This window comes from Acinonyx jubatus, chromosome E4 (assembly GCF_027475565.1).
Source record: "Acinonyx jubatus isolate Ajub_Pintada_27869175 chromosome E4, VMU_Ajub_asm_v1.0, whole genome shotgun sequence".
Lineage (NCBI taxonomy): Eukaryota > Metazoa > Chordata > Mammalia > Carnivora > Felidae > Acinonyx > Acinonyx jubatus.
In genome coordinates this window covers 30685260-30707554 of record NC_069395.1, presented here as the reverse complement: position 1 = coordinate 30707554, position 22295 = coordinate 30685260, and the positions used below count along the sequence as shown (strand labels likewise).

The window sequence follows — 22295 nt, the reverse complement described above, 5'->3', positions numbered from 1 at the left end:
GCAATTTTTCTAAGGCCGGCCTCTAAGTAAACAAAAGCAGCTGTGACAGAAGTGCCTAGATTTTGGATTGAAGATGTGCCAGAGGAAGAATGGATGGGAAGGGTGTCACATGTTCATCACTCTTGTGTGATCAGTTCTTACTGTGGTACAGCTGTCTCAGGTTGGGTTCTCTGGAAGCAGATGCTGAGTTTGGGATGCACAGTGTTTATTACAAACATCTGTGACAAGAAGGTAGAAAACCAGGATCCGGCAGGGAGAGAAATCAAACTATTCTAACTATAATGTGGGCTCAACAAAGCCTCTTCCAAACCTACCCAGTGCACCCACCCTCTGTTGTAAGAATTGTGTGTTAGAATTTCCATGTTGGACTGGAATGGCTATGCCTTTATGTTCATGGCCCTCTTACCCAGTCGCTAGATTCTGACAGCCCTGGGGAGGAAAAAAGCTAAAAAAAAAAAAAAATGGAGGCTGTGTGCTGGCAGCAGCTGGGCAGCACAGTCCTTCCTTGAAGGGAAATCTGAATGGTACATTTCTGTGTCTTCCACAACATCTAAGAGAAACTGGGTCTAAATCTAGACTTACATGCAAATAATTTCAAATAAAGAATGTGTCTCCAAGCTTGTCTCCACAAGTGGATCCAGTGATCATTCCCTAATGAAGAACTCTTCTGCACAGCCAGCTAAACAGTATAAGTAACTGATTCAATGGCAGGATCCGAAGGACCATGATCTCTCCTGCACATCCTTAAAGCTTTCAGCTTCTACATATATCCAATAATTTTGCTGCAGGAGCACAATGGGCTGTCAACCTTAACCTAGAGTTCTCTTAAGTATGTCTAAGGGAAGCAGTCTTCCTATTTGCTTCTTATTCATTTATGCAATAACTCCCTTATTTATTTATTTTTTAAATAATTCATTTATTCACTCTTCTTTTGCCTATTTCAAGAGTGCATCGGAAAAACCTGGAGATCAACCTCTTTATTTATAGGTGCCAGAAATAAAAATCATGCAAATTTACCCAAGGTCTCAAAACTAATAACTATCTAAATTATTACCAGAAGTTTTTGTGTTTTGACTCTTAATCCATTGTTACCGGAACTAATTCCTTCCAGAGTCTAAAACACTACTAAACTAAAATACCTTAAATTGAAAATATAATCAAATTCACTCTATTCGACATTATCTTCAAAAAATTCCTTACAATACGCAGTTTAAATCAAAGCCATAATTTATCTTCATATCAAGTTATTTGTTGTAATAGAACAAATATACTTAAACATACACAGAGACTTATTCAATGTGTACAATACAGCAGTTAAATGCATTATTAAATCAACCCTCTTAATTTACTATGAATATATCCAAACAAATATACTGAAGAGCATTATGTCATATTTTCAACCATCTTGACTACTACCATAAAGTGCCATGGCCAAAGTGCTTGACAATGACTTGGACAAACATAACAGTAACTGAATTGATTGTCTTGGCCACTTACCAATCTATCTCTTTGGAACATCCAGCTCCCTGTAAATGTGGTCTGTATACTTGATAGTTTAATTGCATCGGTTCGTTCTAGGAAGAAAGGTATGTTTGACCTTAGTTCTATTTATTCATATATCCTAAGTAAACTAAAAATATTAGTACTACTAATTTTTGTACTACTATTTTTGAACTTTCACTATATGCTAAAAGTTGCACCAGATTATGTATGTGTGTGTGTGTGTGTGTGTGTGTGTGTGTGTGTGTATATATACTTATATATATAAGTAATAGTACATTTAATGTATATTTATATGTGCATATATAGTACATTGGGATCCTCACTCACATCTTGGAGATGATTAACTGAATTTGATATGATATTTTGCCTTAGGGAGCACATCATCCAAAGCAGAGTTGTTAAAGAAACTTATGTTCTTGGATATCCTGAGTACTCAGTTCATAGCCATATATGGCTTTTCCTGCCATAGAAAAGATAAAATATTTTTGAAATAATAAGTCAACTTGGGAAAATAGGTCTTATAAAAATAGTACTCCTCCATGACTATTTCTTTAAATGAAAAGTATTGCATTAACTTGCAAGCTAATTGTTAGAGTCATCTATAGCTTGATCCCAGGAATGTGACATAGCTTTGTGTGTGGACAGTGTAGGAATTACCTCTATTGATTTTATTTTTCAAACCTAAAATATTAAAATCCCATTGTACAGATAAGACATAAACAAATGAACATTTTGCTAAATAAATAGCAATCAAAATAAGAATAAAGAAACTAGTGTTCAGATATGGGTGGGATGGACACGAGTGGCGAGCAGAGACAGTTCAAAGGAAAGGAATGAGTATAGAGTGAAAGAGAGAGAAATCATTGGAATAAACTGGTCTCAAAATTTTAAGAAAAATTTGAAGGTGTGGATAAAATTTTGATAGGCAAAGAGGACAAGAAAGGTGGAATGAGGCCAGAATAAAGAGTCTTTTCAATATGAGGAGAACTTTTGACTTCACCCTCTATAAACTAGGAGATATTAAATGAATCTAAGTCGGACTAAAATTATCAAAGTAATAGAGTAGGAAGTTTATTTTGGTAACAGTGTGAAGGATTGTCAAAATGGAAGAAACAGGAAATTTAAGTTAGAGTGGAAATACTAGACTGGGTATAAGAAATGATGGGGCCTCTCCAAACTGAGTTCTGGGGCAAGGGTACAGGTTTGTGAGACCTACAGATAAAATGACTTCTCTAAATGTTAACCTTTTGAAATGCAAAGTACTATTGCCTTAGTGGTTCTCAAGCAAGGACAACTGGCAATATCTGGAAAAATTTGGGTCTGTCACATCTCAGAGGCCACTACTGGCATCTAGCGGGTAGAGGCCAGAGATGCTGCTAAACATCCTATAATGCACAGTACAGCCCCCGCCGCCCCCACCTGCCCAACATCAAATTATTTTCTGGCCCAGAATGTCAAGAGTGTTGAGGTAGAGAAACCCTGACTTAGAGTGAGATGGTTTACATTGCTGTCCTTTGAACTGACTATTTGCTGTGTACTTTTTCTTCTCAAGAAGTTCATACTTCAATAGAAGCATAAAATTATCTTGCTTAATAGGTAAACATTTCATAATAAATTCTAATAGAAGGAGAGTGCTTTTTAAATAAGGAATTACTGAGTGACATAAAGAAAGAATGACTTTTCTGGTCATCTTATGATGGTCACTTCTCATACTAAAACATCTCAATGACATTATGTAGGGAAAAGGCATAAAGAAGAGGAAATCTCAGCTATGTTTGTTCTGTAGGAACTGATCCATCCTCTATTTTTAACACCAAATCAAATGCCTTTAGCAATTCCACCTTAAACATTACCCAAGAGCTTTGATAGCTAAGGAAAGAATAAGCATACTGATGGCATTACACAGGTTTTTGGTGCAACGTGAGACAAAATGATGCACTGGACCAAAGGTTTATTTATTTCTCCAAAGTCAGTCCCACTCATAGATCTCTCGTTTGCCTTTGTATCTTCTCCTTCCACCCTCCCACAAAAATTTCCTAGATAAAGTACAAGAAAGAAATTAAGAAAGATCTCGGTTAGTAGAGGTTGTGTTTCTCATAGGTCAAGAAAGTCCCAGGTCACTTCCATTTTTCTGAAACCTCTGCTATATTAATGAAATGAAATGAAATGAAATGAAATGAAATGAAATGAAATGAAATGAAATGAAATAACAAATGCCAAGACACGACTACTAAAAAGTATTTGTCTTTTAATTTAATAATTTAACAAATTGCTGCTTTTTGCTAAAATAATACAATATTGTTCACAGGAAAATTAGATTTATGAAAGTATTAATTAATAGTCTATCTCAAATAGTATGACTTAATAATAATGAGACCCAGTAATTATGTCCCCTAATAATGAGACAATGAGACCCACTGTTAAAGGTATACAATGAAAAAATTCTTCTTTCAAACCTGACAATATGTCTCTGGAATGTGTGTATATCACTTGGAGATAATATTAAAATGTCATTAGTTAATATTCTTCCTACCCAAACCCTCATGGGCTCTGAAAGAAAGAGAAAAGATGAAATAAGAACTGGGAAACGGCAAATGGGAAAAGAGAGAATGTGTGGCTGTATACTAGACTTGAAATGTGTGGTGAAAGCATAAGAAAATCATGTTACAAAAAAAAAAAAAAAAAGGTAGATATCAATCATCACCAAAGTGGGTGTGGATGGTTTAATTATATAAGGAGAGGGAAATCCCAAATTGGAAAAAAAATCAATTTGATAATTAGTATAAATAGTATTGCTCTTTTATTCACTTAAACTGTTTTCCTTTTCTGAATTACTGTTTTATTTTCTGGATTACTATGAATGGTGACTTAAGTACTAATAAGACTTGTGAGCTTTCCCATTTTCATAATATTTTTCTAGTTCTAAGACCATCTTTCAGCCCTAGGCATTCAAAGTATAAAAATCTTCCTTCCCACTGTAAGCTATGGCTGACTGGAGGCTGATTTTCATAGCAGTATCGATTTGAAGCCTGGCTCCCTAAACCTACTGATTTGAACAGGCTATTTTGCTCCTTGTCCAAGAAGAGCTTCTGCCAAAAACTACAGAACCTCTACTGTTGCTGTTGTCCAAGTTTCCAATGATTGATTGGTTCATTCATAGATTTGCGCATTCATTCACTCATGACAAGTATTTACTGAGCACCTACTATATGTGTCAGGCAATATGCTATTTCAGGACACAAAGATAAATGTGTCACAAAACATTTTGCAACATAAGTCACACAAAAATAAGATATCAAAATACAGTCCTTGTTAAGTGTTGGCCTGAGTAGACATTAGTAACATCAGTGGATCTCGATTCACCATCTTTGGATGTGGGTCATTTGTAACAAACTATCAATGGGTCATAGTGAAAAGTAATGAGATTTTCATAAGGCTAAATACATTAAATTTAAAAGATTGTCCTTTATTTTGAGATTATTAGGTCCATTGTTTCTCTTTTGGAACATTAAATTTATTTCATTTATTAAATAATGGTGACAAGAGATAGTAGCATTTTTTTCCATTGTTTTCTTTATTTATAAATACTTGTACTTGACAAAATAAAAGTTGATACTTTCTGTTGAACGGCATTTTCTGTTGTTTTTTTATAATTGTGTGGAGCATGAACTCTTAGTCTGGGAAGTACTGATTTATACATCAAGGTCAGGCCCCAAGGCTTACATAAACTCTGGGAACTTATCTGTTGTATCCAGCTGACACAGTAGATATTTACTATTCCTGAGCACTGACACACTAAGTCCTGTCCACAAGTGTGATTACACCTTTTGGTTCTCCTGGGTTTTCAGAATATAAGCACATCTTTTGTCCTTCTAATTTACTTCCTGTAGGTTTATTTCCAATTCTTGTAGGCAGGGACTGTGTTTATACTCTATATAGTAAACATCTAAATTAGAAAAATGACCAATGAGATTTATTATAAGGAGAATGTAATATATGCAGGATCAGCAAATTAAAAGTAAAATAGGAGATGATATTAAATTACCCCATTTTACAGTCTCTGAGCTGTTGATGCCAGTAGCTGTACATTTTACCTGAGATTCAAAGAGATTTAAACAATTTGTCTGGGGTTTGAAGTCTAATTACTGGAAAATTAAAAGCCTGGTTATGGTGATTATTTTCTTTCTTCCATCCAATCACGTATAAAGCCCTGGTAACCGGTCTTCTCAAATGTTCCCCCTTGCTTACCTATCTTACTCTACTCCACTGTCAATACTCACACTGGCACCTTCACCCTCGGGGCCTCACACTGTGTACTGTCTCTCTCCTATTTGCCACAAGCCATGTCTGTGTAGTCTGTATATCCTTCCTCCAACTTTCTTTTAGATATCTGTAAACATGTCTCCCTCCTCTTCAGAGACTTTAAGGACTCTCCATTGCTGCCCAGATGACATTTAATCTCCATTGCCTATCATTTGAAGCCCTCCCCAGTCTACACACGTTTCTGAACCTCCGCCTCCAACTAAAATTTCTCTCTGTCTCTCTGTCTCTGTCTCTGTCTCTGTCTCTCTCTCTCTCTATATATATATATGTGTGTGTGTGTGTGTGTGTGTGTGTGTGTGTGTGTGTTCATTGAAAGAAGAGTGGAAAAGAAAATAATATTTGTTGAATGTCTATTAGGTGCTAGACCAGTTTATACACATTGAAACATTTATTCCTCACCAGAAATCCATGATATGGCTATTACTACCATTTTGCTAGCAGATGAGGAATCTGGGGCTCAGAGACTTTCCAGAATATGTGAAAGTTTTAAAAATAATGAGTAGTTGGAGCTGAGATTCAAGTCTGTCTGCCCCTCAAACTTCTGCTCTTTCCACTATTCAGTACACTGTTCTTTTAATTTAGGAAATAAAACTTTGTTCCAGCCTGAAGTAATTACTAGCACCAGTTGGTGAACAGGGACCACTTAGAAAAGGAACTGAAAGTTTCCCTGCAGCCTCTAAAATCACAGCAAATAATTGGCTATTCATCTGCCACTGTTGGGGGCAGCAGCTCAGAAATTCTAATACTTGACTGGGGAATCTTTGCAAGACACAGAGATCTGTTACCATTTCTCATATTGTTTTAATGTGACATTTTGGTACCAGATGAAAGGAGCCTCACCAATCGCATTTTCAATTGCTGGAAGCTCCTAGAGTGTGAAAGCACCTAACAGCCACTTATTTAACCCTTCTCTAAACAAATGAAGCCAATGGGATCTGGTGAGGTGAAGTAAATTTCGTAAGGTCGCACAGCTAAGAGCTGACCTAAGACCATGTCAATATGAAACTTTCCTGAAACAGAGACTAATGAATGACCACCAGATTGCCTTGTATTATGTAGTACATAAGTGTATGTTAAAGTTTCTAATCATTTTATTATTTGAAAGTTTAAAGTAGTAAATACGGTGAGTGTTGACAAAGATGAAAAGCTGTAATACTGAAGAAAATTAATTAAATGCATTTGGAAAACTAAGAGTGGATCTTAAAGAAGTATAGGACATGTGTAGAACAAGAAGAAGAAATATCTGCATGGTGCCAAATATCCCTCCTCCATCCATGGTGACAGCATTAATTTTGACACTCTTTTTCTGTTGAGATCTCATATGGTTTTTGTGCCCTCTTTAGCACAGACAGCACTCCAGGTATCCAGTAATAAGTGAAGTGACTTGGCATGTAAGATGAAATCTATTTTCATCACTGGGCTACCCATGAGAGAAAATGGGCCAAAAAGACATCAACTTGGGAATACATGGGCCATTCAACGGGAGAATGTCAACCAGGGTTCCTGAGGATAGACCACAATTAGCATAGTATGGACTTAACAGGAGGGAGGCTTTGACAAAAGGCTTAATTGAACTTTTATTCTTTGATAATGTCTTTCCCTTATTCTAAGTCATCTCTCCTAAAATCTCCTAACATATTTTTGAGGAATGTTTGAATTCTTGGACCATTACCCTTTTTCCCTCAGTGAAGATTTGGTTTCATCTTTCCCACTTTTTGAATGAGGCAGTTCTAACCATTTGAACATGTGCTGAATGATCTAGGTGGCTCTTGGAATCACTTACAAACTGAAGCACTCAAACAATTTTACATCAATCTATTTCTCAGTGTCTGCACATGCCCAGATGTCTGAACACAAGTAAAAGGCTCTTTTTTTTTTTTTTTAAAGAGCATTTTCAGCAGCTTCAAATTTCTATGCATTATACATTCTGGAACCCTAATAACTTCCAAATTGAAGTACTCTGGAAAATTTGAAGAGGTTGAATAATTTCAAATTGCCCTGTACATGACTCAGAGCTTATATACTTCACAAACTGGAGAACCCTCTCAATTTTGAAGCATTTCAATAATTTTAAATCAAAGCATGTGTATCTCGATTTAATTTTGTATTTGAATTTTGACTTAGAGCTACTTCACATAGGCCAACTGAAAAATAAAGACAATCTTCATTCCGAGACATTTTTAGTAATTCATTTTGATTCTGAAGGATGTTTTTAGTTGTGTTTCTCTTTTCTGTTTGTGATTGAATCAACATAGCAAAAGTATCACAGTTTGAAGAGGTATGTTTGCTCCCCAAACAACTTAACCTTGACTGTTTGCTACACTTGAATACGAAAATGTTAATACAACAATGTGACTTGTTCAAAAAAATTAAAGCCATGTTACCATTAAGGCTAACATTTGGCTGTTGCACTAAATATCACAACTGGCAAGATTTGACAGGAACAAAAGAGCTGAGCCTTGTTCTTAAATTGAACTAGCTATGATAACTAGAGATGGAGAATAGGAAAATTCAAAATGTGTGGCACTAGACAAGCTTTTATTTTTAAAAGCAAAAATTGTTGAATTTAGGGTAAAAAGGAGCCCCTGAGGTTACTTATCAAGTCTGCAGGGTTATACCCCATGCCTAAATGAGTGAATAAAAGCTCTGTACATTGTAATTTGGAATGCACTAAATTAGCCAACCTCTCACTCCCTCCACCCCCTAAAAAGTAAAGATGTTTCAAGTAAAAGCAAAAGAGTCTGCCATCAAATCTCACAGAATAACTCCATGGGAATTCTCCACATGAAAGATTACAGGATATGACCTGTACGATACATCGCCCTACACAGTCATAAATTAAATTTACTGTAACAACCATACAAACAGAGAGAAAAGAATCACAGAGCCAAAGAATAAAAGCAAGACTAAAATTAAGAGTATTGATCATGTGCCTCAGAAGTGAGAGCACAAAACCATAAAGTGATTAATAGTATTATTATTAGAGGAGCTCACTCAGTTTCCTATATTCCCAGCAGAAAATTAACATTGGTTTAAATGTTCTACCAACAACAATTTTTAATATATCTTCCAAATGTTTTGGCTCATCTCATTGCTAAAGCATAACCAGAAATAAGACTTAATTCAATATAAGGATTTATTTAAAATACATACGTGTTTAAATTTCATGCACAGTAGAGGAAAAGCCCACCACAATTCATCAAATTCTGTAATTTTTTTTTGGTTGTTTTCCTTTTATATGGAATTTGTAGACGACATAGTGGAGTTTTGTCTAAGTAAACAAAAGTAAATCAAACCCAGACCCCATTCCCCAAACTGAGAAGATTGGAAAATGTCCTTTCCCACCCTGAGCTCTCAAATGAATGGTCATGGGTGCTTCTTAGCAGCTGGGACAAGGGGAAAAAAAGATACATGGAAAGTATACTTCTGTTTTAAAATAAAAGTAAAGACTTGATTTTAAGTAGAGGTTAGGGTCAGGCCAGGTCAGACATTTGATTCCCTGGGTCAGGACTCTTCAGTCTGTGACCTACCAAGAGAGGCATCATGTTCTAACTCTTCTCTGACAAAGGCAGCAAAAACAAAGCATTTTAATACAATCTGGACTAATTAGGCTTCCAAGTTAGAATAAAAGGACACGTTAAAAAAAAAAAGGACATAAAGCCTTTCTTATTTTATGGCAATTAAAAAGTACATTGTGATCAAATAATGGCAAATGTGAAAAGTGGCATGAAGCAAATTACCCTGTTTTCCAAATATCAGGAAAATCATTTTTCCAAGCTAATAGAATTACCCATCACAAAGAATGCTTGAAACTCTGCTATTTTATATGCCAACAAATCCAACCATGGAAAAAAGAAAACAGAATGAACAGCCTCAAGAAGAAACATAATGGAAGAGGCTCATGGGGGGTTGTATTTGGCCCATTATTTACAAGAGAAAAATTCCTTTGTTAGCTGTGTGTCTTGAACAGACTTTATGGCAAACCTGACAAACCAGTCTCTGACCAAACAAAATCCCCCTGTGTTTGCAGGAATTTGACTTGTGTACATTTAGAGAGTTTGGTTGCAAGCCACATTATTCGCAAAAAAGAAGCTCTTGTGTACATTATAAATAAAAATTGTGCATAATTGATGTATAGTAAATATTCTAACATAAGATGTATGCACTCCCATTTTGAAATTTGAGAATTTCATGCCACAGAATCTTTCTCATGCCTTTGAGGCATATTTAATACATGTGAATTCAAGAAATGTTTTGTCCCTTTATTGTGAAATTCTTATTATGCTAATTATTTTTTAGTAAATGAAGACAGTATTATCTTCATTATCATATTATCACTGAGTAAAATAATAGAGGAAATAGACTTTTTGTAGAAAATACTCAAAATAAAACTGTTGAAGAAATAACATATCCTACTACCCATATGCATCTTTATACATAATGCCACTGCAAATATTTTCAAGAAATGAACAAAAAAAATTTAAAGGTTTATTTCTCTGGTTTCATTATTTCTTTTCATATTCAAGCTCTGAATACTTATTAAAAGAAATTGGTTCTTTTATTTCTTCATTTGTCTGAGCTGAACTATAATTTTAGTTAAACCTACCAAAAGTTAAACCTCACTCACTATGTGATAGTCTTCAACAAATGTGTTGGTGTGAAGGGCCAAGCTATCATTTCCTCATCATGTGGTTCAGTTAACAACACAGAAAGAGCTCACAACTCAATGAGCTAACACAGACTCTCATTTTTTTCCACACGTGACAGAGTTATTTGTAAATACAGTTGACACAACATAAAAATTAGCCAATGTAGTAATGATCCCCTTTCTGTAAAATGCATACCTGTTCTTATATTTATATGCTGGGCATAGATAAAAACAGTAAGTGATTATAAAGAGGAAAAAGATAGGCTAAAGGAACATTTGGAAGGCAGAAATACAGGTCTTTGATATGAAGTGAACACCTGTGAGAAATAAATGAAGAAGCCAATATTTAATCAAAAAATTTAATAGATAGATGGTTGATATTAAAACACAAGAATGAACTACAAGTGAGGCCTGCGCTATAACAATATAAGCAAAGTGTTATGTATGTGTGTGTATTTATATTTCATTTCCTTTTAAGATGGAGAGTTAGAGATACAGCTGAAAACCAAGAAAATAAGGCAGTGGACACAAAGAAAGACTGAGTGAGGCCAACCAAAAATCCAGAGAACATTTTCTTGGATTCTTTACAGACAACAATAGTCAAATCACAGTCTCAGGTGATGTTTTGATTCCTAGTTCAGCATTTCCCTTTCAACTGTTGGGCAAAAGAGTTTTCAAGAACAGGCAGGAAAATGTCTGGCATCTGTTTGGAAATCCTCACTATGAAAAACTACTTGGATGGTCCATGGGCCTACTGGAATATTATCTTGCCATACCCTATAAAATATTTCTGTGATACAAATTACTTGGCTTGTGTATCCTTGCTTTGGGAGGTCACATATATATTGCATTTTGCTTAGGTATAAAGAAGAAATTTTATTAACATTTTGTCAACACAGTTTGCAGTCAGGTTGGAATACCTAGCTCTGGTGCAGAGATGACTATAAGTAACATGAATAATTCATGAGTCTATTATATGCTGTGTCAAGAAAAAAGAAACAAAAACCACTTCCCATTTAGCTACCATTGGTTCAGTGGTTTAGTGGAAGTTCACAATTTAGAATTTCAGCTCAATTAGTTTTGACAATCAGATTAACATTAGCATTAGCTTATATACATTAGCTTTCCTAATATAACTAAGCCTAGAGAGTTGATTTAAACTTCATCACATGGAAGCCTATACAATGACAATAATATCTTGAAATAATTAGGTTGATTTTAATAAAAGAAATTTGTAATTCTTTGCAAACATTTACGCCATCAATTACATTTTCCAATGAAGAAACAACAACAAAATGAAATGCCATCATGCTACTTATTTTAGCCACTCAGGGATAAAAGAAAGAATGGGCCATGGGAAGAGACAACATAGTGTGATTTTTTCAAGCACTGAACATTTTGCAACATTCTACATCTCTTTCTTCAGCTCTCAAAAATATTTTCTTCAAAGGATCGTCACTTTACCCACAATCCAAACAATTAGGCAACCTATTTTGAATATCAATTTAGAGCAGTTTAAAAGATATTAAAATGCCTCTCTGGAAAGAGAAACATATTAAGATATTGTGAAAATGTGTTAAGGAAATCTATTTCAAATTGGAGTTGGGAAGTCATGCAGGGAGGGCTCTTATGCACATACCATTCATCACAGCTTGTATAGTCCAGCAAGAAGAAGGAAGATTTCCTCGGCCTGGCAACAGCAAACTTCAGGAATCCGGCAACAACAAGCTACCCTCGCCTGCAGCCAATGAGAGATCACTACCCTCCAATCATCTACAGCCAATGATGAGCCACCAACACTTCCAGCTCTCATTTTCCTCCAATGAACTTTTGTTTAAACAGTCCCTCCCAATTCCTATCTTCCTCTACAAAACCATACTCTCCACTTTTGTTCTGGAGTTGCCTATCATTCACCATCCTTTGCTTGTCCTTCATGCAATTCCTCCGCTGTTCCCAAATAAACTTGATTTTGCTGGCTGAACTGCTTACTTTTTCCTTTTAGAAGCTTTACATTTTTGGGGCGTCTGGGTGGCTCAGTCGGTTAAACGTCAGACTTCGGCTCCGGTCATGATCTCGCAGCTCCTGAGCCCCCCCCCCCCATCCCCCCGTGTTGGGTTCTGAGCTGACAGCTCAGAGCCTGGAGCCTGCTTCAGATTCTGTGTCTCCCTCTCTCTGCCCCTCCCACACTCACACTCGATCTCTCTCTCAAAAATAAAGATTAAAAAAAATTTTTTTAATAAAAATAAAATAATTTACATTTCCAATAACCATGAAGTCTTTAGGGTAAATTAGTTTACTAGATTAGTCAGTTATCTTGCAAGTTCCAGAGATTGATCCATTTTAGTGTATGTGAGGAAGTCTAAGAATGATGTAGGTAGAGGGAAATTAAGAAGTCAAGACTTCATGGAGGACAACATATTGTCCCTCTATTAAGAAGGAAAGCTATTTCAAAGGAGAAAATGGAAATTATCATAAAAAAGTATAGGACAAAGAAAGCATCTTAGTAAACTTTATTCTGGTTATCTACTGCTGCATAACAAATCACTCTATAACCTAGTGGCTTAAAACAACCACGTTCATTTTATTTTGTCTCACAGTTGCTGATCAGAAATTTGGGAAGAACTTGAAAGTGTGGTATTGTAAAATTATTGTGAGAATATTACCATCATATCTATTGTAAAAATGTTACTATTATATCTTATTTTGATGGTATGATGCATTAGATTCTTCTAATTTTCTTTATCCTAATTCCAAGCTCACGAAACAGGTTTCTGGTTTTTAGTTTCTCAGATCCAATAATAGAGAATGTCATTAGAGGAGATATACCATGAAAGTCCATTCACTGTGATGACTTCTCATTTCAGATTTAAAAAACTAGAATTCTGATTCTAACCTGACTCCCAAGTTAACATGATTAATGGGAATGAAAACACTAACCACGTCATTTCAAATATTCTGTTTTCTTTAATCATATTAGTTCTTATTTTAAAGCAGAAAATTGTTCTGCTTCATACGTAAAATCTCCTGAGCTTGGATATTTCCATTCAATAATTATTTACTACTATGTGCCCACACAGTTCTATAACGTAGGGATACATCAGCATATTAAGATGATGAGTTCCTATTTTCATGAATCCCACACTCTGATCAAGGAGACAAAAGTAAACAATGCTTTTAAAAAAGTCAGATGACAATAAGAAATATGCAGAAAATTAAAACATGATGATGTAATAGATCATCGGGGCTACTTTAGATTAGGTGGGTAGAGAGGTACCTCTGGGAAGGTGACCTTAAAGCCGATCCCTGAATGACAAGAAAAAGTCAGTCATGCCAAAATTAGGAGGAGAAAAAAAAAACATTTCAAGCAGACAGAACGCATCAATACAAAAGGCTCAAGGTGAGAATGGGCTAGAAGTGCCAAATATAAAGATTATATTGAGGTGTTCAAGAAACGAAAACAATGCTACTATGTCATACAATACAAGAGATGAAGGACAAGTTCATCTAGGGCTGGGTAGTGGAAGTCAGGAGTGTTTCTGAATGGGATAGAAGCTATTGAAGGGTTTTACGACATGAATGTGTTTATATTTTGAAAATCTTATTCAACTTATTAGAGAATAGATCATAAAAATATGAGTGAAAGTAAGAAGACTAGGGAAGAAACTGTTAACAAAAATACAACAAACGATAAACAAGAAATGATGTATAGTAGGACAAGAGGTGAAAGAAAATGAAACAATTCAGAAAATATTTTGATGGTACATCAACAGAACTAGTGGATTGAGATCTAAAGGATTGAATACAGAGAGTTGAGGGAAAAGAAGGAATCAAGATTTTTAACTGGAAAAAATCCTAGGTTTTTCACTGAAAAACTTGAGTAGATGGTGGTGTCATTTACCAGGATAGGGAAAGTTGGGCAGAAGCACATTTACAATGTGAAGTTGAGAGAAATAAATACTTTTCTTTGAATATGTTAGATTTTAGATGTGAAAGTGGAGAAGTTAAATCAGTAACTCTATTTGTGACTGAAATTTCCTAGAAAGGGAAAATTTCAGGAAGAAAGTCTTGGGAATACATGAAGGAACTGGATACAGAACAGAATTAGGCATGCTGGCTTGTTACTAAAGCAAGACCCTTGCTGCTCAGTAACAGGAGAAAAGAGAAGACAGTGTAGGTGTATAAGCAGATTAGTTGGTAGGTGATTAGAAGGTGGGGAAATATGAGAGTTAGTGAGTTAGTGAGACTAACTGGCCTGTTTACATGTTTTCCATTTCAATGTTCAACTGCTCTGGTGCAGAAAAAGGATAGGCAGAGAAGGTAGATTTAAGTAGGTTTGGGGTTTTATCAGGTGATTATGACAAAAAGATAAGAGCAAGGTCAACAAAGGGATAATTAAAAGAGGAAGGTAATGCACTCAAGAGAATACAAAGTGCTGGGAGGGCAGGGAAGGGTAAAAGTTTGGATCAATTTCAGAGAGACTCAGGGTAATATGGGGATGTGAATGAATTCATCGAATTATATGGTAGTGCTTGAGTTTCTAGAGAAAAGTAAGATAAAGAGGAATGAGAAGACTTATGTTAATCTGAAGTTTCATTATTATTAACATATGAAAATACCATGTCCCTAAGAGATATAATTTCTTTCCCTTGTTGGAATATTGACTATAATTAAAGTATCATTGGAGAGGCTCAGTTAGTTAAGCTTTCGACTTGATATTGGCTCAAGTCGTGATCTCCCAGTTGTGAGATGCAGCCTCATGTCAGGCTCTGCACTGGGATTCTACACAGGATCTGCATTGGAATTCTCTCTCTCCCTCTCTCTCTGCTCACCCCCCTCAAAATAAATAAATGGACTTTTTTTTTTTTAAGTATCATGGAATTCTTGGAATGTAGGATGAACTTTTAGATGTCATGTAGTCTAATTCAATGGCTTCTAAAAGGACTATACTAAAATAAGTATAAAAATAAATTATAAATCTCTCCAGTCTGGTAAATCCTATAATTAACTCTGGCACTCAACAGACTTTATGTCAGCAAGTACTTTTTAGGGGCTAATCTTAATTCTCTGCTGTCATGAGGAGCTCACTTCTCTTGTATTTTACTGGAGATTAAATCAATCTTGCTGCTGCCATCCACCAGTCCTCATGCCTAAGTTGCTCTAACCATTTAGTTGTTTAAAATTTATATCCCAGAAAGGGTTTTTATGGAAGCAATATTTTCTGAGTTTTTGCATGCTCAAAATAGTTTTCCAGGAGCCTTTATACTTTAAGTTCAGTTAAGATGGAAATAAAATCTTTTATATATATATATATAAATATGTTTATATATTTACATATATAAATCTTATGTATATGTTTATATATATAAATCATATATATATTTATATCCAATATATCCATATATATCCACACACATATATATGTCATATATATTGTTTATTTTAATGTAGTAAAAATACATAACATACAGTCTTCCATTTTAATCATTTCTAACTATATAATTGAGTAGCACCAAGTACATTCACATTTTTGTACAACTATCATCATTCTTCATCTCCAGGACTTTTTCATCATTGCAAACAGAAACTCTTAACCCAATAACTCCCCATTCCTTCTCTACTCCCCAGCCTCTGTTCTGCTTTAATCTACCTTCTGCTTCTATGAATTTGCCAAGTTCAGTTGCCTCAACTAAGTGAAATTATACAATACTTGTTCAGCTTTTTTCACTTAAAAAAGTGTCTTCAAAGTTTATCCATATCATATCATGTATCAGATATCCATTCTTTCTTAAGGCTGAATAATATTCTAATATATGCCTATACCACAATTTGAATCAATTTTTAACCATTCATCTGTTAAACAGTTGGGTTGCTTCCACTTTTTGTCTATTGCGAATAATGCTTCTGTGAATATTACTGTATAAACATCTGTTTAAGTCCCTGGTTTTAATTCTCAGGAGTATGTATTCAAAAGCAGAATTGCTGGATCATATAGTAATTCTATGCTTAACCTTTTTGAGGAATTAGCCAAACCATTTTCCATAGCAACTGCACCATTTTACATTCCCATCAATAATGTACAAGGGTTCTAATTTCTCCACATTCTCATCAATACATGTTATTTTCCATTTTCTAAAAAATAGCCATCCTAATCATTGTGAAGTGGTATCTCATCATGGTTTTAATTTGAATTTTTCTAATGACTACTCATTTTTCATGCATATTGAAAAATGAAAATACGCTTACTATGAAAATAAGCATATTTTCATGTGCTTATTAGCCATTCATATATCTTCTCTCAATCTATCTGTATATCAATATATATATTGATATAACAATTTATATATATATATATATATATATATATATATATATATATATCTTCTACTCAATCCCTGAGCAAATTTTTTTTTATTCTGGATATACACTGATGTATTTTATTTTTTTTTCAATATATGAAGTTTATTGTCAAATTGGTTTCCATACAACACCCAATGCTCATCCCAAAAGGTGCCCTCCTCAATACCCATCACCCACCCTCCCCTCCCTCCCACCCCCCATCAGCCCTCAGTTTGTTCTCAGTTTTTAAGAGTCTCTTATGCTTTGGCTCTCTTCCACTCTAACCTCTTTTTTTTTTTTCCTTCCCCTCCCCCATGGGTTTCTGTTAAGTTTCTCAGGATCCACATAAGAGTGAAACCATATGGTATCTGTCTTTCTCTGTATGGCTTATTTCACTTAGCACAACACTCTCCAGTTCCATCCATGTTGCTACAAAGGGCCATATTTCATTCTTTCTCATTGCCATGTAGTACTCCATTGTGTATATAAACCACAATTTTTTTATCCATTCATCAGTTGATGGACATTTAGGCTCTTTCCATAATTTGGCTATTGTTGAGAGCCTGAGCACATTTTTAAATTGTGTTGTTTATTTTTTCTTGTTATTGAGTTATAGACATTCTTTATATATTCTGGATAATCCTCATCTGAAATGTGACTTGAAAATATTTTCTGCCCATTCTGTCAGTTGTCTGTTCAGTTGATCATGTCCCTTGATGTACAAAAGTATTTTATTTTGATGAATTCCAACTTATCTATTTTTTATATCATTATCTGTGCTTTTGGTATCATCAAGAATTCAACCCTGAATCCAATATCATGAAGATTTTCCACTATGTTTTGTTCTAAGAGTTTTGTGATGTTAGGTCTTACGTGTAGATCTTTTGTCCATTCTGAGTTAAATTTTGCATATGGTGCAAAATAAGGATCTAACTTAATTCTTTGCATGTAGATATCCAGTTTCTCAGCACCATTTGTTGAAAAGACTGTCCTTTCCCCATGGAATAGACCTAGGATCCTTGCTGAAAATCAACTGACCATATATGAAAGGGTTTAATTCTGGGTTCTGAATTCTATTGCATTGATTAATATGTCTGTCTTTATGTCAGTACCACACTGTTTCGATTCCTGCAGCTTTGTAATGAGTTTTGATATAAGGAAGATAAGTTCCCCAAATTTATTCTTCAAAATTGTTTTGGTGATTTGGGTCAATTAAGATTCCATATGAATTTTAGGCTAGGTTTTTCTATTTCTAAAAAAAAAAAACAAAAAAACAAAAAAACAAAAAAAACCCAAAAAAAAACCCAACCTGTCATTGGGACTTTGATACAGATTGCACAGAATCTACTGATCACTTTGGGTAGCACTGTTATCTTAACAACATTAAGTCTCAGTCCATGAACATGAGATGCCTTTCCATTTATTTATGTCTTCTTTAATTTCATTCTGCAATGTTTTTTATTTTTCTGTGTGCAAGTTTTTTGCCATATATATTACATTTGGTTACATTTATTGGTAGTTTTGATTCTTCTTTATTTTCAACAAAATACTGAGTTATAATTTTAGTACTGATGCTATTACATTGTGTGGGAATTGTGGGTATTGTTCTTTGTGACTCTTTTCTTTTTAAATATTTATTTATTTATTTTGAGAGAGAGTGCAAGAGGGGTAAGGGTCAGAGAGAGACAGAGAGAGAAATCCCAAGCAGGTCCCACACTGTCAGCACACAGCCTGACATGGGGTTCAAATTCACAAACAGTGAAATCATGACCTGCACCCAAATCAAGAGTCGGACGCTTAACTGAATGAGCCATGCAGGTGCTTTGTGTTCCTTGTGACTCTTACCATACATTTGGTGAATCTTTTTTGCCCATTTTTAAATCTACCACTTCCTCCCAGTTTTTAGTAATTAAAACAAGTTATGCTCTAACACATCTCTTATTTATTTTCAGGCATACTCAATGGTGTTTACTTTCTCTGATGCTCCTTTTTATTTAGTATCCATTACCAAAATGATCTTTTTCTTTATTTCCAATTATTTCCAACATCCCGTTAGCTTTCTTTTTAAATCTCCTTTTTCTCCAATCATCTATGAGTTTTCTAATTTCCATTGATGCTATTATTTTATATTTCTATCAGTTTCTTAATTTTTAGTACATTTTATAATATTAGTTAAACTTTTTAAACATTATGGCCATCTTTTTCTCTATATACATTTATCTATATATTTATCTCTATTATATGTAATTATTTTATATATATTATATATAATATATATAATTATATAGAAGATTTGACCACAGCAATTTTCCACTATTCATAGATAACTGGGATGAGCCTTCCTGTATTTGTAGGAAGGGAGACTTGACAATTTCAGCTCAAACAACTGCATGGTGCTACTGAACCTTCCTTCTAATGTTTATATTTCTCAGAGATGTTAAAAATATAATTGCATACTTTCTGCAGTCTGCTGGCTCTCTTCCCCTCTTCCCTTATATCGGGGCCAACTCTCCTTTGCCTATATTGTCCTTATCCTAATAGATGTGTCTCCTGGTTCTAGTAGTTTCACCTCCACACAGGGCTTTCACCTTGAAGCGACAGATCTTACCAAATTAATTGCAAGAGCTCATATAACCCAGCCCCTTCCAGCACCATCCAAACTTAACCACAATCCCTTGCAGTCACCTGCTAATTTGAGCCTGCAAAACTCCGTCCCAATTTTAACTGCTCTTCTCTTAGTGGCTCCTTTAGAATTCCAATAAGTACTCATTGACTCATTTGGTGCTCTCTAACAATCAAGGCCATCTGAAGTCCCTCTTTGCCTTATCGCTGCTTCACTCTGCACCCACTTGTTAATATGTGGGTCTTTTTGCTGTCAATGGTTTATCCCCTGCATTTGTATTTTAAGGTTTGTAGGATACCGTATTTTTGTTTCAGATTTGTGGTACGTTTTCCAAGTGCTTTTGTTTTGCTATCCTATTTTAGTAGCTCTGTTTATTTTAATGGGGATATTTCAAAGGATACATAAACACTGCTCTTGCCATCTTGCTCTAATCTGCAAATTAGTTTTTAAAGAAACATTTTAACTTTTTGTCATTTATATAGGTCAATGAAAGATATACAAAAACAGCATTTAGAAAGCTTTGAAAGAGGTGTTATGTTGTGGAGGTATTGTATTCCACGGTCCTTTCTTCTTTTCTTAGTTGTATTATAAAATACAGGATGGGGCACCTGGGTGGCTCAGTTGGTTAAGCATCCAACTTCTGGTTCAGGTCATGACCCTGGGGTTCAGTTCATGAGTTCGAGCCCCTCATCAGGTTCTGTGCTGACAGTTCAGAGCCTGGAGCCTGCTTCAGATTCTGTGTCTCCTTCTCTCTCCGCACCTTCCTCGCTCACTCTCTCTCTCTCTTTCTCTTTTCTCTTTTTTCCCTCTTTGCACTGCTTTTATACTTTGAATGTCTTTTTGTATACATAAACTACTTGAGGGAAATCACCCTGTCTCATGTTTGTACACCCCATAAGCATAATGCCTACAAAGAATAAAGGTATATAAATGTTTCCTGTTATTGATAATAATGGTGTGGCTGTCTGTTATGCATACTCAATTTTAATTATTCCAAAATGAAGATTTTTAAAGTTCCTTTGTGTGCAATACAGAGGAAAACTATGATAAAATTATTATTTTGAGTTGAACAGAATAGGAAAAAATGGTAGAATTTACCTAAATCTCAACTTTCTTGAATTATTGGGTGTACCATATTTTTCAAATTGAGAAATTTAGCCTTTTTGTTCACAAGTGAAACAGAAAATAAGTTGTCTACTCTAATACCTAAAACAGCTAATTTAGTCCAACTTCTCCTTGGGATCCTGTTTTATTCACTGACACATAAGCTTATGCTGATAATGAATGCAAGGTGACTATTTCACATATGCCATTTAAAAATATTTATGTTGAATGTATAATAAAAAATAATCTTCAATGCAGCTGTATTAGAAAACTCTCAGTTCTTTGGGCCCCCGGTTGGTTCAGTCAGTTAAGTGTCCAACATTTGATCTTGGCTCAGGTTATGATCTCACAGTTCGTGAGTTCAAGCCCCAAGTTGGGCTCTGTGCTGACAGTGCAGAGCCCACTTGGGATTCTCTATCTCCCTTTCTCTCTTCACCTCCCCAGCTCATGCTTGCTCTCACTCTCTCTCTCTCCCAAAATAAATAAACTGAGAAAACTCCCAGTTCTTAAGTCAGCACTCAGAACAAAAAAGGAAGAACAATTGAGCAGCATTTAAAGTACACGTACAACTCCAGACACTGTAATAGGTATTAATTACATTTACTATATTTCATGTAGATGTGGATAAACTTGGTAACATGAGAAAAAGGAAGAGAGGTCCAGAGACCTAGTTGTTGGGCTTTGCTGTGCTACTAAGTTGTGTTGCTCCAAGCTATTCATTGAAATTGCTAAATGACTCAGTTATTCTTAGAAAGATATTTGCTTCAACATACACCTACATCCCCAAGTTGTTATGAAATGGTTTACCAACATTCAAGCACTTCCTACTTTGATAGGAACTTCCAAATTGTGTTCAGGCAGGTTTCCATACTGGAAACAAAATGGAATCAGATGATTCTCTCTATTCTCTGTCAATTAAAGGACAGGTATGTGGCTTAGGATCTTGATCAGACATACCTCTGAATCTTAAGGGAAGGCTGTAGATGAAGAGACACCCAAATTGTATTTGTGGGACAATGGTGAATTGGAAGAAATAAGGCAGTAATAGTCCAGTGGTGACATCTGCTGATTTCTTGGCTGCCTAGCCTCAATTATTTCTAATACAAATTTCTATAATGTGTTTCCTTGCCTTTCCATTGATTCTGTGAGCTAATATAAATCATATCAATGTATTTTCTTTTACGACTTCCCATAAGCAGCATTGGTTTTTGCCATTTGCAACCAAGAACCTTGGTATGGAAAACAAAACACTGTGGCATTCAACTGAGAATTGAATTTGATAGAACTAACCATTTAAATGAAAAGTTACAATATATCAAGAGTTAAGAGTCTAATATCGAAAAAAAAATGAATGTAGATTACTTTCAGATGTTTGCATTCTTATTTAACGATAATGATATATTACCAAGTACCAACTTATTTTTTCAAATATTTTCACAAAATCAATGTCAACCAGCAAGCTACTAAGACACGTAGATCTTAGCACATACAATATATGTAGCTTCTTAATTTTTAAAGAAAATCTAAAAACAACAAAATGTCATTCAGATACAAAATCTCATTTCCCAAAACCAAGTTCTACCACTTAGTAGACTGTAACTTTAGAAAAATAGCTTATCAGCCCTAAAACTTAATTTTCCTGATCAGTAAAGGGGACGTACTAATAATTTAATATTGACAATGATAATACCTATTATGAATATTAAATATGAATTTGAAAATCAAAGTCTAAAAAGTAGAAAGTCACTAAAAACAATG

General features: G+C 34.9%; 1 long non-coding RNA gene across 1 annotated transcript in view; it reads right to left on the bottom strand.

Moving 5' to 3' along the window:
* Positions 1-1512: 1512 nt before the first annotated feature.
* The window catches only part of LOC128313007 (uncharacterized), a 197659-nt gene continuing 176876 nt past the window's right edge, over positions 1513-22295 (bottom strand). Inside the window, exon 3 of the long non-coding RNA XR_008293087.1 lies at positions 1513-1574. This is a non-coding gene — a long non-coding RNA (uncharacterized LOC128313007). The remainder of the gene's footprint in view (positions 1575-22295) is intronic.